This window comes from Myotis nattereri (assembly GCF_964212035.1).
Source record: "Myotis nattereri genome assembly, chromosome: 12".
Classification (NCBI taxonomy): domain Eukaryota; kingdom Metazoa; phylum Chordata; class Mammalia; order Chiroptera; family Vespertilionidae; genus Myotis; species Myotis nattereri.
In genome coordinates this window covers 26,381,783-26,397,130 of record NC_138087.1, presented here as the reverse complement: position 1 = coordinate 26,397,130, position 15,348 = coordinate 26,381,783, and positions in this window count along the sequence as shown.

The window sequence follows — 15,348 nt, the reverse complement described above, 5'->3', positions numbered from 1 at the left end:
TCGCTATGGTGAGCACTGACCACCAGGGTGCAGACGCTCAATGCAGGAGCAGCCCACTGGTGGTCAATACACTCCCACAGGGGAAGCGCCGCTCAGCCAGAAGTTCAGCTCACGACTGGTAAGCGCAGTGGCGGGAGCCTCTCCTGCCTCCAAGGCAACGCTAAGGATGTCCCACTGCTGGCTTAGGCCCAGGGGGGAGCAGGCCTAAGCCATCAGTCAGACATCCCCCGAGGGCTCCTGGACTGCAAGAGGGCACAGGCCAGGCTGAGGGGACCCCACCCCCACCCCCGCCGAGTGCTCGAATTTCATGCACTGGGCCTCTAGTTATAAATAATTCATCTGTGGAAGAGGGCAACTGTGCCCTTGTACCCATTATCCTCTTCTTTCAGTAACAAACATCTGAGTTCAGCTGGGCACATAGCCACTTGACTTTAAAAGCACACTTTCCAACTTCTTTGTTTGGCCTGTCTTAGCTCAGGTTGCTATAAACAACATACCATGGACTGGGTGGCTTAAATAACAGAAATTTATTTCTCACAGTTTTAGAGACTGGGAAGTCTGAGATCAAGATGATCACCAAACTCAGTTCCTGGTAAAAACTCTCCTGGTTTATAGATGGTTGTCTTTTTATTATATCCTCACAGAGTGCAGAGAGAGAGTAAGCTCTCTGGCCTCTTCTTATAAAGGCACTAATTCAATCATGAGGGCCACACCCTCATAACCTCATCTAAACCTAATTAACTCCCAAAGGCCCACCTCCTAATACCATCACATTGGGAGTTGGGCCTGAACATACTAACTGAGGGAGGCAGGAAATATGAGCATTCAGTCCACATCAGCCATGCAATTAAGTCCTGGGCGATGGACTGTGAGTTAAAGTGACCTGTGTGACTTCTAGGTTGTTCCCTTCAAGGGACATATCCCCAGTTCTCTTCTTCCCTTTCCACCTGCTGGGATGTATATTTGGCAGCGGGAGCTGGAGCAACCATCTGAGACCACAAAACAGAAGCTATATGTTGAAGACGGTAGAGCAACCAGAGATTAGATACCATGAATTGTCACCTCAGCTCTAAAGCATGAACTCTGTTATGTGTGAGGGATACATGCTTCTGTCCTACTGAGGGTACTTTGCCCTTTGCTACAATAGCTGAATCTGTATCATAACTAATTCATTACCCGGGTCACCTCACCGATAAATATTTAAACCCAAGACTGTGTGAATCTAAAGCCCAGTTTCTTACAGACCATCTAGTGCTGCCTGCAAAATCCAAAAGGAGAAGGTATACCCGAAGGAGGGCAGGCTGGCATCCAGAGAAGGTACTAATGAAAGCCACCTTTAGCTCTTCAATGCCTGAGACAAGCCTGTGCCACACGCACTGGAAGCACAGGCCTCCCGATCTTGAATGAAAATACTGATAAACAGCTGGAAGGAATAAGGGGCATTCATTCCACAAACCTCGGCCCTGCGAGCACCGCCTGACCGTTGCAGATGAGGGCTGGATCCAGGCCTGGGGTGAGAAGCAACCACTGTGAGCAGCCTATGGCGGTAACACCAGGTCAGTGACATTTCCCAGCTGAAGTCTCGTGTGGCAGCACCACGGTTCTTTGGTTGTGGCCGCCTTCCACCCTGCTCACCAAAGACATTCCTCAAGCCCCTTTCCCAGTAGCACCAGGGCCTGACATTGGAGGATCATCAATCCAGAATCTACACTTGGAAAGATCAGGGCTGGCCCACTTCAAGGGCCTAAGCCAGCAACACCCCTCCTCAGCAGGAAAGCCTCCCTTTCCATTACAGGCTGGTTTAGCCAAAACAACAAACAAATGGAACAATCTGCTTTAGAGCCAAAAGATTTTCAGATCCAGCAACTGGAGGCTCTTCCCATGTTCCTATATCTCTGTCCTGCCCACACCTTCCTCCTCCTCCCCAAGCCTTCCCCCTCCAACCCACCACCTGGTGACAGTCTACTGAGGAAGCGCCTCAATATGAGGAGTTTGAAGAAATTGTATGGGGTTTTTTTTTTTATTCTGTGGACCTGAAGGAATCACTAAAATCAGCTGTGACCCAAATATAAGAACATAGGGCCACATGTCACAGCCAAGCAACAAGGCTTTTAAACTAAATCAGCTCAGCTGTTTGTCCCTGCAGACGAGAGCGAGCGAGTTTGGTTTCCAGCCTGCCCGCAGGCAAAACAGAAATCCAAGGGCCCAGGGAATGTCTCAATTCCCTGTAAACACAGAGGGAAGAACTGTTTATTACAGCCACTGAGGTCTTTCAATATCAGGCTCCAAGTCTGTCAAGCTCACCAAACAAATGTAGCTTCACCACCTGTTCCGGAAAAGAAATACCCATGCTAGACCCCCGCAAAAGCACCCAGATATTCCCAGTGTGGATTAGTGGGGCATTTTTTCAAGCATGTTCTATATTAAAGTTGGTAAGCTGGACACATGATTTACACCACATGGCTGCCGTGGAGGACGTGCAAAGTTTTTCTCCTGTGCCTTTAAAAAATCATATTCCTTGCGAGGCCGGTGTGGCTCAGTGGTTGAGCATCCACCTATGAACCAGGAGGTCACGGTTCAATTCCTGGTCAGGGCACGTGCCTTGGTTGCAGGCTCGATCCCCAGTGGGGGGCATGCAGGAGGCAGCCGATCAATGATCCTCTCTCATCATTGATGTTTCTATCTCTCTCCCTCCCTCTCTTCCTCTCTGAAATCAATAAAGATATATTAAATAAAAAATAAGAACAATAAAAAATCAAATTCCTTTGCACCACTGTTACTAGATAAAATTTGACAAAATAGTAAGAAGTCCTAAAATAAATTAAAAAATCAACCTACCCACCCTGGATGTGACTCTGAGTTGGGGTTCTGGGGAACAAAGAAGAGCCTGTAGTCTTACTGAAGGAAAAAGACACAGACTTGAAAAATTCCATTATTCAAGAGACATACCAGAGAGTGCGGTTAATCGGCAAAAGTGTGAGCTAGATGGTAACTGATAAGCCACAGATGTGTGAGGATGTCAGTGCCAAGAGGTATAAAATGCCATGTAATAGGCAGGTAACAGAAAAACGAATGCCTCGGTTAAGCCATATAAAAGGGTCCAGTTTTTTTTTTAAGTAGCAAAATATTATAATAAGGGATTCTAAAAGGAAGATATACAAATGATAAATAAGCCCATGAAAGTACTTTGAATATAATAGGTTATCAGGAAATTTCCAATTAAAATCTCACTTTTCATACTGCTACATACTCTTGAGAGTGGCTGGAATTTTAAAAAGTAACAATGCCAAGGGCTGACGAGGCTGTCGAGAAACTGGGACTTTCCTATATTGCTGCAGGGTTTGTAAAGTGACACACCCACATGTCAGTTAGCCATGCACTTCTCAACGGCGATCCATACACTTACCAGAGAACCCAGCAAGTGCTCCCCTAAGTGTTTTTTCAAGATAAAAAACATACATCCATACAAAACCTTGTATGTGAATTCTGTTCTAGCTCTGTGCCTAATAGCTCCAAGCTAGACTGTCCTAATTACTCAAATGTCCATCAATAAATGGATGAGCACAGGTGCTATGTTTATATACTACTCAGCAATCAGAAGGAATAGGGATGAGCACAACATGGATGAATCTCAAAAACCTTATGCTAATGATTCCATTTATAGGAGATTCTAGAAAAGGCAAAGCTAATCCATAGTGACAAGGAAAACCAGTGGTTGCCTGACATGGGAGGGGCAGATTGACTGCAAAGGAGCAAGAAGGAATTTGGGGCTGAGGAAATGTTATAAACCTGGGCTGTAGTGATGGTTACTGAGGTGTATATATATTTGTCAAAACTCATCAAACTGTACATTTCACACTAGGTACATTTAATTGTATGGAAATTATACCTAATGAAGTTGATTTTTTAGATCTCTTGATACCACCTACTATTCCATTCTCTGGTCCTTTACAGCTCCTCTCAGAGAGGGTTGTCTATAATGGTTAACTATTTCCTCTCCTCGATTTTTTGAGTCATTTTCATAGCAGGGTTATGACCACACCACAGCACCAAAGCTGTTGTTGTTAGATCACCAATGACCTCAAATTCCTACCTTGAGTATCAATTTCCTAAAATTTCTCACTTCCGTCTTCTTGATATACTCGGAGACGCCCTTCTTTCTTTTTTGGTTCTCCCACCTCACTAGCTATTCCTCAGTCTTCTTTACTGGTTTCTTCGCATCTTTCCAACCTCTACTTGGAATTTTCCCACACTTAGTGAACCTGTTTTCTCTCTGCACTCCTTCGCTAGGTGATCTCATTCAGCCCCTTGCTTTAAATATTACGTGTAAACTAATGATTCCAAAGCTGTATCTTTATCCCAGACCTCTTCCTGAGCCCAGACTCACAGGCCAACTGCCATTGACACTCTACCTGGTTGTCTTAGCGATATCTCCAACTCACAACACCTATAGTAGGGTGAATGATGGCCAGCAAGGGCAGCCCAGGTTCTAATTCCTGGCACCAGTAAATGTTTGTATGACAAAAGGAATTTGGCAGAGATGTTAAGGATCTTCACATGGGGAGAGGAGCATGGATTCTCCAAATTGGCCCGAAATGTAATCACAAAGGTCCTTTTAAGAGGAAACTATATGGAGACGTGGTTACAAAAGAAGAAGGCAATGACATATAGACTAATGACGACCAAAGGAAGATGCAAGGCTGCTGACTTTGAAGATGGAGGGAAGGGCCACAAGCCACAGATTGTAAGGGATGCAGTTCTAGAAACTGGTAAAGTCGTGGGAACAAGTTCTCCCTGAGAGCCTCTGGAAGGAGCACATGCTCCTCTGTACCCACCTCGATTTCAGCACAATAAAAGTGGTTTCAGACATCTGACCTCCAGAACTGTAAGAGAATAAGTTCCTGTTGTTTTAAGTCATAAAGTGTGTGGTACTGTGTTCTAGCAGCAATAAGGAACTAATACAATGTCCTTAAGTGAGCTCCCGGAGACTCTCTCCTCCAAACCCCCACCTCATTCTCATTCTCAGGAAATGCCTCAGACCTAAAAAATCTTGGATATATACTCAAGACAGGAACAATGCTATGCACTAGTGTATCTCTAAGCATAAAATAATGCCAGACACCTAGTAGATATTTAAAAACCAATTGTCAAAAAAAAAAGAAAATGAAAACCACCTGTTGAATAAATACAGATTATCTTATATAATAAAAGCCTAATATGCTAAGTGTCTGGTCATCTGGTGACCAGTCAACCTTTCAACCAATCAAAGCGTAATATGCTAATAATATGCTAAGGTCGCTCAACTGCTCACTATGACGTACACTGACCACCAGGGGGCAGACAGTCAACCAGTTGACCAGTTGCTATGACGTGCACTGACCACCAGGGGGCAGACACTCCAACTGGTAGGTTAGCTTGTTGCTGGGGTCCAGCCAATTGGGACTGAGCAAGATGGGCCGGACACACCCTGGAGTCCTCCCATGGTCCCTCCCCAGCCCCGATCATGCACCAGTGGGGTCCCTCAGCCTGGCCTACGCCCTCTCGCAATCCAGGACCCCTCAGGGGATATCGGTGATCTGGTTTCGGCCTGATCCTATAGGCCACTCCCCTCGGGAGGGCACCAGACACAGGGCTCACGGCTGGCGAGTGCTGCTATTGCAGCGCAAGCCTCTCCCAATAGGGACTGCTTGGGCACAAGCCTATGGCAGGCACAGTGGGACCGGAATGAGTGGAAGTGGCAGGTAGGAGCTGCAGGTGGTGTTGGACTGTGGGTTTCGGCCAGATCCCTGCAGGCCACCCAGAGGGACCCCACCCATGCATGAATTTGTGCACCAGGCCTCTAGTAATATCAATATAAAAACTATTCTTAATATCCTAAGGTTAAAGGTAGATATTGCATCCATGAAAAATAATGAATAAATATAGTATTAAATATCAAAAATCAAAATTGAAATTTTGTAATCACACAAATAAAGGCTTTGAAATAAAAAATGTCTTGGCTGAAATATTTTTAAAATTCAATATAAAGGTTGAAAGAAAAGAAGGGAAAAGCAGGGGATGGTAGAAAATAAGAAAATTAGGATAGATGCCTAATTCTAATCCAAAATGAATATTGAGACCCATGGTCCACAATTAACAGAAGTTCTAGACAGAGAGAGCAGAGAAAAGAAAGGGGGGAAAAACTGACTACGAATTTTCCAAAACCAAAGGACATGGGTCTTCATGCGCACATAAAAGTGGGTTCTAAAGAAACGTTACCATGAAATTTTAGAATAAACAGAAAATTCTAAAGGGTTGTACAGGTTTAACAACAACACAATAATAACAATCTACTTACAAAGAAAGTGGGAATTGGAATCATGCGTGTTTTCTTAACAAAACTAGATTAGCTTGATAAAAGAGTAGGGTTTTTCTCATAAAAATGAAAAGGTAAATATGTGAAGTGAAAATGTATTAATTAACTCAGTGGAGAGACTTTATTCACAATGTATACAAATATTAAATTGCTACATTGTACATTTAAAATATCCCACAATTGGGTCAATTATACCTCCATAAAGCTGGGGAAAAGAAGAACCTAGATTATCAAAGACAGTGAACAAAGCCTTCAGAATCCTGGTGGATGGGAACAGAACTCTATTCCAGGTAACACTATTAACTAATCAAGGTGTGATTAGCATAAAGACATTTTCAGACTGCCCCAAAACTCAAAACGCATGGTTCTCAAACCAGGCTGTGCTTCAGAAAATCGAGGGATGGAAAGGGCAGGGATCTAAGAAACATAACAAGACCAGAGACAGTCCACAATGATCCCCGCGCTGCAGGCCATGGAGCAAGTGCTCTGAGATGAGGGAGGAGTCAGAGGGGGAAAACGGAACCCACAGCCTTTTTGTAAAATTGGTTTGAGTGTTTAAAAAAATATTGACAGATGTTTGACAAATCTGTTGGGACAATTAGAAAATAAATTATTAATGTATACATAGAAAACTAAACAAATGAAAAAAAATAAGGCAATTTTAACATCAAGATTAAACAGGTAAATAAGAAAGGAAATGCAATTGTCAAACATGACTTGATTCTACAATGAGCAACTTATATGGTTATTTTAATGTAAACTAGAGGCCCAGTGCACAAAATTCATGCACCGGTAGGGTCCCTAGGCCTGGCCAGTGATCAGGGCCGATGGGGGCCTTCTAGGACCAGTTTATGCTGTTATGACCACCTCTTACACCATACACAAGAATAAACTCAAAATGGACTCAAGACTTAAATGTAAGGCCTGCAACTATAAAACTCCTAGAAGAAGGCAGGCAGTAAATTCTTTGATATTGCCCTTGCTAATATTTTTAATATGTCTCCTTGGGCAAGAAAAATAAACAGCCCTAGCCAGTTTGGCTCAGTGGATGGAGCGTTGGCCTGTGGATTGAAGGGTCCCGGGTTCGATTCCGGTCAAGGGCATGTACCTGGGTTGCAGGCACGTCCCTAGCAGGGAGTGTGCAGGAAGCAGCTGATCGATGTTTCTCTCTCATCGATGTTTCTAGCTCTCTATCGCTCTCCCTTCCACTCTGTGAAAAATCAATAAAATATATTTTTTTTAAAAAAGAAACAAAAGGGACTACATCAAACTAAAAAGTTTTTGTACAGCAAAGGAAACCATCAACAAAATGAAAAGGCAACCTACTGGATGGGAGACTATATTTGCCAATAATACTTTCCACAGAGAATTAATATCCAAATTTTATAAAGAACTCATACAACTTAACACCAAAAAGCAAAGAATCCAAGGAAAACTTAGGCAGTGGAACTGAATAGACATGTCTCCAAAGAAGACATACAGGTGGCCAATAGACACATGAAGAGATGCTCAGTGTCACTAATCATGAGAGAGATGCAAATTAAATCCACTGACCTCACACCTGTCAGAATGGCTAGCATCAATAAATCAACAAACAACAAGTGTTGGCAAGGATGTGCAGAAAAGGGAACCCTCATGCACTGTTGTGGGAATGTCGATTGGTGCAGCCACTGTGGAAAACAGTATGGAGGCTCCTCAAAAAGTTAAAAATGGAATTATTATATGACCCAGCATTCTGGGTATTTATCCAAAGAAATTCAAAACACTAATTCAAAAAGATATATGCACCCCTATGTTCAATGCAACACTATTTACAATATCCAAGATATGGAAGCTACCTAAGTGTCCATCAATAGACAATTGGATAGAGATATGGTATGTATAGCATATAGTGGAATATTACTAGGCCATAAAAAAAGAATAAAATCTTACCTTTCGCAACAACATGAATGGTCCTATAGGGTATGCCAAGTGAAATAAGTCAGAAAGAGAAAGACAATGCCATGTGGTTTCACTTATAATTGCAAATAAAAAAAAAAAAAAAAAAAAAAAACAGAAACAGACTCATAGATACAGAGAACAAACTGAAGATTACCAGATGGAAGTGCGGTTGGAGGTCTGGGTGGAAAAGGTGAAGAATTCAGTACAAATTGGTAGGAACAAAATAGACATGGGGATGTAAAGTACAACCTAATTTTGTAATAATTATATATGGTGCCAGTTGGGTACTGGAAATACAGGGGGGGACACTTTGTAAAGTATATGATTGTCTAACTCAGGGGTGGGCAAACTTTTTGACTCGAGGGCCACAATGGGTTCTTAAACTGGACCGGAGGGCTGGAACAAAAGCATGGATGGAGTGTTTGTGTGAACTAATATAAATTCAAAGTAAACATCATTACATAAAAGGGTACGGTCTTTTTTTTCAATAGTTTTATTCATTTCAAATGGGCCGGATCCGGCCCGCGGGCCGTAGTTTGCCCACGGCTGGTCTAACTACTATGCTGTACACCTAGAACTAATCTAGATAGATAGATAGATAGATAGATAGATAGATAGATAGATAGATAGATAGATATGACCCTAATATGCAAATAGTCCAAACAGTGGAACAACTGAGCAACCAGTCGCTATGACGTGCACTGACCACCAGGGGCGCGCACAGAACATGGCGGGCATCAGCAGCAGGAGTCAGAGCACGGAACATGGTGGGCATTGGCCACAGTGGGATGGTGGAGCAGGTGATCAGGGGCGCCAGACCAAGGCGGGGCGCCGGTTGCTGTCATCAGGGTGAGCCTCTGGTGGTTACTGAAAATTCTTTGCTCCCCTGTGCCACAGTCCTGCCAATTGCTCGCACCTGCTGCCAGTGCCGCCACATGCACCCGCTGCTGGTGCCCAGAGCTGGCCCCAATTGCCTGGCACCATCAGTGGGATGAGCGGCGGCTGCTGGCCCCTCAGGCCTTCTCCACCTCCCCCTGCTCCTGAGGGGCAATTGGGGCCAGCAGCCACCACTCACACCAGCTGCTGGCACTGGAGCCACCGCTTGCATACACTGCCGGCGCCAGCCCTGCTCACACCTGCAGCTGGTGCCAGAGCCACCACTCGCATCCATTACCAGCACCTGACACCAGTCCCGATTGCTCAGCACCATCAGCGGGTGCAAGCGGTAGCTGTCAGCCCCAATCGCCCCTGAGGGCTTCTCCTCCTCCCCCTGCTCCTGAGGGGCGATCAGGGCAGCAGCCACAGCTCTCACCCGCTGACAGCCCCAATCGCTCTGTGCCATCAGCGGGTGAGAGCGGGGCCAGTGCCTTTAGCATGTGGGAGTGGCGGCAGCAGGAGCGGGGCTGCCAGCAGACAGAGGACTGGGGGTTGCAGCAGGAGGGGCCAGACAGGGGCATGGAGGATGGGCCAAGACCCGCCCCTATGCCCACCACAGCCTCGCAACCCACAGTTCCTTTCAAGGTGCACGAATTTGTGCACTGGGCCCCTAGTATAATATTAAATGTCAACTCTAGTTGAAAAAGAGAAAGAGCCCTGGCCAGTGTGGCTCAGTTGGTTGAGTGTCATCCCATGCACAGAAAGGTTGCTTGTGTGATTCCCAGATGGGTCACATGCCCAGGTTGTTAGTTCTATCCCTGGTAGGGGGCATAACAGGAGGCAGCTGGTTGATGTTTCACTCTCACATCAATGTTCCTCTCTCTCTCCCTCCTTGCCTCCCTCCCTCCCTCCCTCAGTCACCTGGAGCAATGTAGAACCAGGAGAATAAGGAGAGCAAGAGAACATACATATGACAGAAGAGAGACCACTTCTTAGACACACCTGGCTCAGAGTTTTTATCAGTCCCTTTGTGAGAAGGAAATTGGAAAGTCACAAAATTATAAATTGATTTTAGCTTTTTGCATATCAGTTTTTTACCATGTAGAAACGTGTGTACGGTTCTCTTCCATGGTGTAAGTGCACTCATACTCATAACTGCTCATAACCCTACAGTGAAGAGGCCTTCAGGTCTATCATAGATAGAAATCTGCACTGGCCAGAACCAAGAGGTAACTCCAAAGAAAGAGTTTCTATGACAGAATGCTAATCTAAATTGACCCTTTGTTTTAACCATGCAAACACCATCACCACAACCAACCACCTCCTACACACATACACCCCACAGTGTGTTCTTGGGAGGGATTTTCTCTTTAACCATTGTCTTCTGGCTTCATTTACTCAGTATTTACTGTTCCTCTCTCCCTCCCTGTCGAACTGACCTTCCACTTTCATCTCACCTAGAATAATAAAGTGTAAATTACATTGTGTGAGCTGAGCAAAAGGCACAGAATACTCTCTAGCCCATAGCATGACTTGGAGCAGCAAATTATGATGCTGCCTCAACTGACTACAAAAGCAGTTAACCACACCCCAAAATTGCTCTAATTTAAGAGGATCTTGCTGCATTGGAGAGACTTCTTACTGCTAAGGCTGAATATGTTATTGCTCCATAGTTAGCGCTTCATGATCACATAGTCACTGTTGAAACAGCCCCACAAGGTTTGACTTTAAAAATAACACTTTGTTTCAAAATAACGCACAAGTACTTTTTTAAAGAGCAAATTATGTTCAAAGATATTGCTTGTGTAACCCAGAGGCAGTGGGACTTAAGGAATTAAATGGCAAACCCAGCATAGGAGCTCACACTAAGCCTCCAGCAAACCCTAGAGAGAAAGAAAATATGTGAGAAGCTTGTAGACACAGACGGAGGTATTTCTAAGAAAAATCAGGAACTTGTAAACATTTTCTATTCTAAAACCAAGGAGGCTGCTAAGCCCTTCCTCCCATACTTACAAAGAAAGAGCATTTGGCAAGAGGCTTTCACAAGGCACCATGAAGTGGAGCCTGAGATGCCAATATGGCTGTGGCCCGGCTAAGCCATTCAGTGACTTCTGGTCCGTAGCTTTCACAGAGGTCCCGGCAAATAACTCCAGAGCAACCCCAAGGAAGCCTGTAGCTTGTGTGCAGCTCCTCACGGGCACACACGTGTATATGGACACACTGACGTGACGTGTCTGGTTAAGTGTTGTGCAGTGAGGTCGCTCTTATGTGGTGGGTTACATTGCATGAGTCCCATTCCTTAGTGTCAGCAAGACACTGATCCACGCCCTGGTGCTCAGTCTACCTGGGTTCGTAGCCCAGTTCAGCTACCTACGTGACCATTCTGTGCTTTTGTTTCCTCACCTACAAAACAAGAATGGAATGATACCTCCTTCGTGGGATTTTGTGAAGATCAACTCTATATATATAAAAGCCTAAGCAACCATATGACAGAATGACTGGAACAACCTGTTGCTATGATGCGCACTGACCACCAGGGGGCAGATGCTCAATGCAGGAGCTGCTCCTAGCCCAGCAGGCCCCGATCAGCCCACCACCCGCCTGCTGCAGTGATGGCTGGCCCCTCCCCACCGCCAGCAGGTCCCTATCAGGCCGGGCCCTGGGCTTGGATGGGGAACCGGGGGTGGGTGGTGGCGGACACAGGCAGTGAGCAAAGGAGGAAGTGGGGAGGCGGGGAACCTGATTGGCCCTGATCGCCAGCCAGGCCTAGGGACCCCACCCATGCATGAATTTCATGCACCGGGCCTCTAGTGAATAAATAACTAGATAGTCCTTAGAACAGTGCCTGACACAGAACCAGTGCTACATAAAGGGTGGTTATTGCTACTGTTCTCAGTGTACATATTTGCTATGGTAAAGAATTTGTTATCAGCAGGATTATCAATGAAAGGGAACTGAATCTGGTGGCCAAACTCTGAGGCCAAGACAGTCACATGAACATTGGGGTGACCGGGTAGGCTGCACACCTAGTTCAAGTCCCAACTTCCCCATCTTTGCACTTGGAACAGAATAGAAATTACTTAATTACATCAACCTTCTGAAAAATTGTTGTGAGGATTAAACAAACTTCCATCAGCGAAAGTAGCTGACAATAACAGGTGTTCACCTCTGGACAGTATTTTACTTTTGATTCCCTTAGAAAGTGGAAACTTCCTGGACAATCAGCTCCACTGGGACCAAATCAAACTGCGTCTCTTGTTTCCTGTTGTTTTCACCAGAAGAGTAAATAAATGGCTGCACTAAGTATGTGCCCATCAACAGTGGTTATATGAACGAATGAATGAATGAATGAATGAATCTGTTAACTGAGTATTAATTAATAAGAGAGCAGATGTATTTGCAAATGATATGTTTCTGAGAGGTTTCATCATTTCTTACAAACCGATATTTGAACAGTTGATTGAATTCATCTGCCTTAAGCAATAGGTATAGATGAAGTTTAATTAATATAAGAGTGAGCCCTAGTTGGTTTGTCTCAGTGGTTAGAGTATCCACCTGCGGACTGAAAGGTCCCGGGTTTGATTCCAGTCAGGGGCACATGCCTGGGTTGCAGGCTCGATCTCCAGTGGGGGCCATGCAGGAGGCAGCTGATCAATGATTCTCTCTCATCATTGATGTTTCTATCTCTTTCTCTCCCTTCCTCTCAGAAATCAATTTTTAAAAAAAATTTTTTAAATATATATATGAGTGACTAAAATAACTACAATAGTTTCAGGATATGGTAAGTTATGAAAATATTGGAATTAACCTGAAAACTATATGATAAATGATATTAGAGTCAAAATACTCTCTAATAAAATGTGACAGGCCAATATAAATGATAAAATTAAAAATGGGCAGAGATTACAAGGATGCAATATATTCTTATGTACATTAGTAAATGTGTTTCCAGTCCTGAAGATGCCTGACCTCAGAGATGAATGAGACCAACAGAAATTGAAGAACCATCCACTCCACACACTAGTGGGGTAGAGACTATGGGAATTAGTCATTTTTCAGGTCAGACACCAAAACTCTAAGGAGTACAGTCTTCTGTATGGAAGATACAAACGAGAGAAGACTAGAGACCTGTCCTGAGAGATGAGGGAAGGGGCTAATAGTGATTTTGTTTCTCCTGGGGCAATACAGAGCTCATGAGATAAATGCCTTCTGAACAGCCAAATGCAAAAGGCGTGGCAGAAGTAAGGACTAAGGACTGAGGTCATGGGAAGGACCTCAAAACAGTCCTATCCCATTATAACAGGCTCTGAAATAAGATCAAAAGAGGAATTTTTAAATGTTTGAAGTCACCAAATCATCATTAAATGCATGGCTCTCCACAGTGGCTTCTCTGAAGAGCACAGTGATGTTTAGAAGTATGCATTTGGATTCGGTGCTGAAATTCAATCTCATTCCCTTATACTATGTTTGTTTTGTACACATAAGCAAAGATAGTTTAAGGAAAAAGTGACATTAGGGGTTGGATGATCCAAAGAAAACTTCCAATGGGAAGTAAAATTCACACTGGTGGCCAAAGTTCTGGAAGGACTCAACAAGAAAAGGGAGTGCATTTATTTTCTAAGCAAGAGGCCTTGGTAAGTGGCAACAGATAGTCAAGGTATGACCTCAGGGAAAGAGTGGTCTTCAGTAAGTACAACGCCCATGCCATTATGCCAGAGAAATGCAGGCACCAAATGTACCAGTGTTATGGACCAACTTCTCCATTGCATAAAGCAACCAGCTCTCATATTCTTGTCAAAGAGAATGAATTCTGAACAATATGCTTAGGGTATTTTTTATGTCTTTGCTTTTCAATTAGCAATCTACTCTGTTTTTAAAAACACTCTCCTACTCCTTCTCAATGTTTTTCATGATAAAGATCACTATTCAAAATTTTAACATCATCATCTTACAATGAGAAAACTTCTATACAACATTGAAAGCAGAACCATGATTTCTCCCTCATCCGCCTCACTCTTTGAAAAACAAATAATAATAATAATAATAATAATAATAATAATAATAAAGAGCTTTGTTTTGATATCTTCTGATCCCCTAAGCATGTGAGGGCAGCAAAATGGAATCACTGAATAACAACTCAGATTGTTTCACAAAACAGAATAATAGTGGGAGCATTTTTTGACTCCAAGGAAGCAAATGTTTCTAATTAGTGACAAGATCAGCTGAGGTAGCTGCTTGGGGCATCTGTGCCTCACATTAGGGATACTGTCCTGTTGAGCAAAGCAACCAAATTGCCTGAATTCTGTTTGTGACGGTCGCCACCTACCGAAGAACATGCAGTACTGCAGCCGGCTTCAAGACCGGGAGATGATGGGGAAGTAAGGAAAAAGCAGTTGATACTCCTCGGACGGGATGAGATTTCTGTGCCCAAAGAAGGGAGGGCAGAGGGGTCCGGCACTGACTTGGCAGGGCGCTGCTGTGGGTACAGCAAGGGTCAGGCTGGAAGGCTCTGGGCCTTAAGGCTTCATTCAGGTTTAGCAAAGGAGTGAGGGGAGTCCTGACTGGTTTGGTTCAGTGGATAGAGCGTTGGCCTGCGGACTCAAGGGTCCCAGGTTCGATTCCGGTCAAGGGCATGTACCTGGGTTGCGGGCACATCCCCAGTAAGGAGTGTGCAGGAGGCAGCTGATCGATGTTTCTCTCTCATCGGTGTTTCTAACTCTCTATCCCTCTACCTTCCTCTCTGTAAAAAATCAATAAAATATATTTTTAAAAATATTTTTTAAAGAAAGGAGTGAGGGGAGTATGTGAAGTGAAGGAGTACTTTGGAGACAGACACAGATGAGAAGAACCATGAATAAGAACAGGGCCCCGTGAGCACATGAGACTGGCTGCAGAAGAGTGTTTGCCCTGGGAACTCGGAGGACATGAGAATAGATACTGAGGGCCTTGCGTTGGTGGGGTAGGATTTTTCCCCAAAACCAAAAAGAAACCCTTGAAGATTTATCAATATCTCAGTAAATGACCCTCAATTAAGAACACTGTGGTAACCACTTCATAATATGAATCATCATGTTGTACAACATAAGTTTACAAAATCTTATTTGTCAATTATACCTCGATAAAACTGGAAAGAAAATATATATATATATATATATATATATATATATATATATATA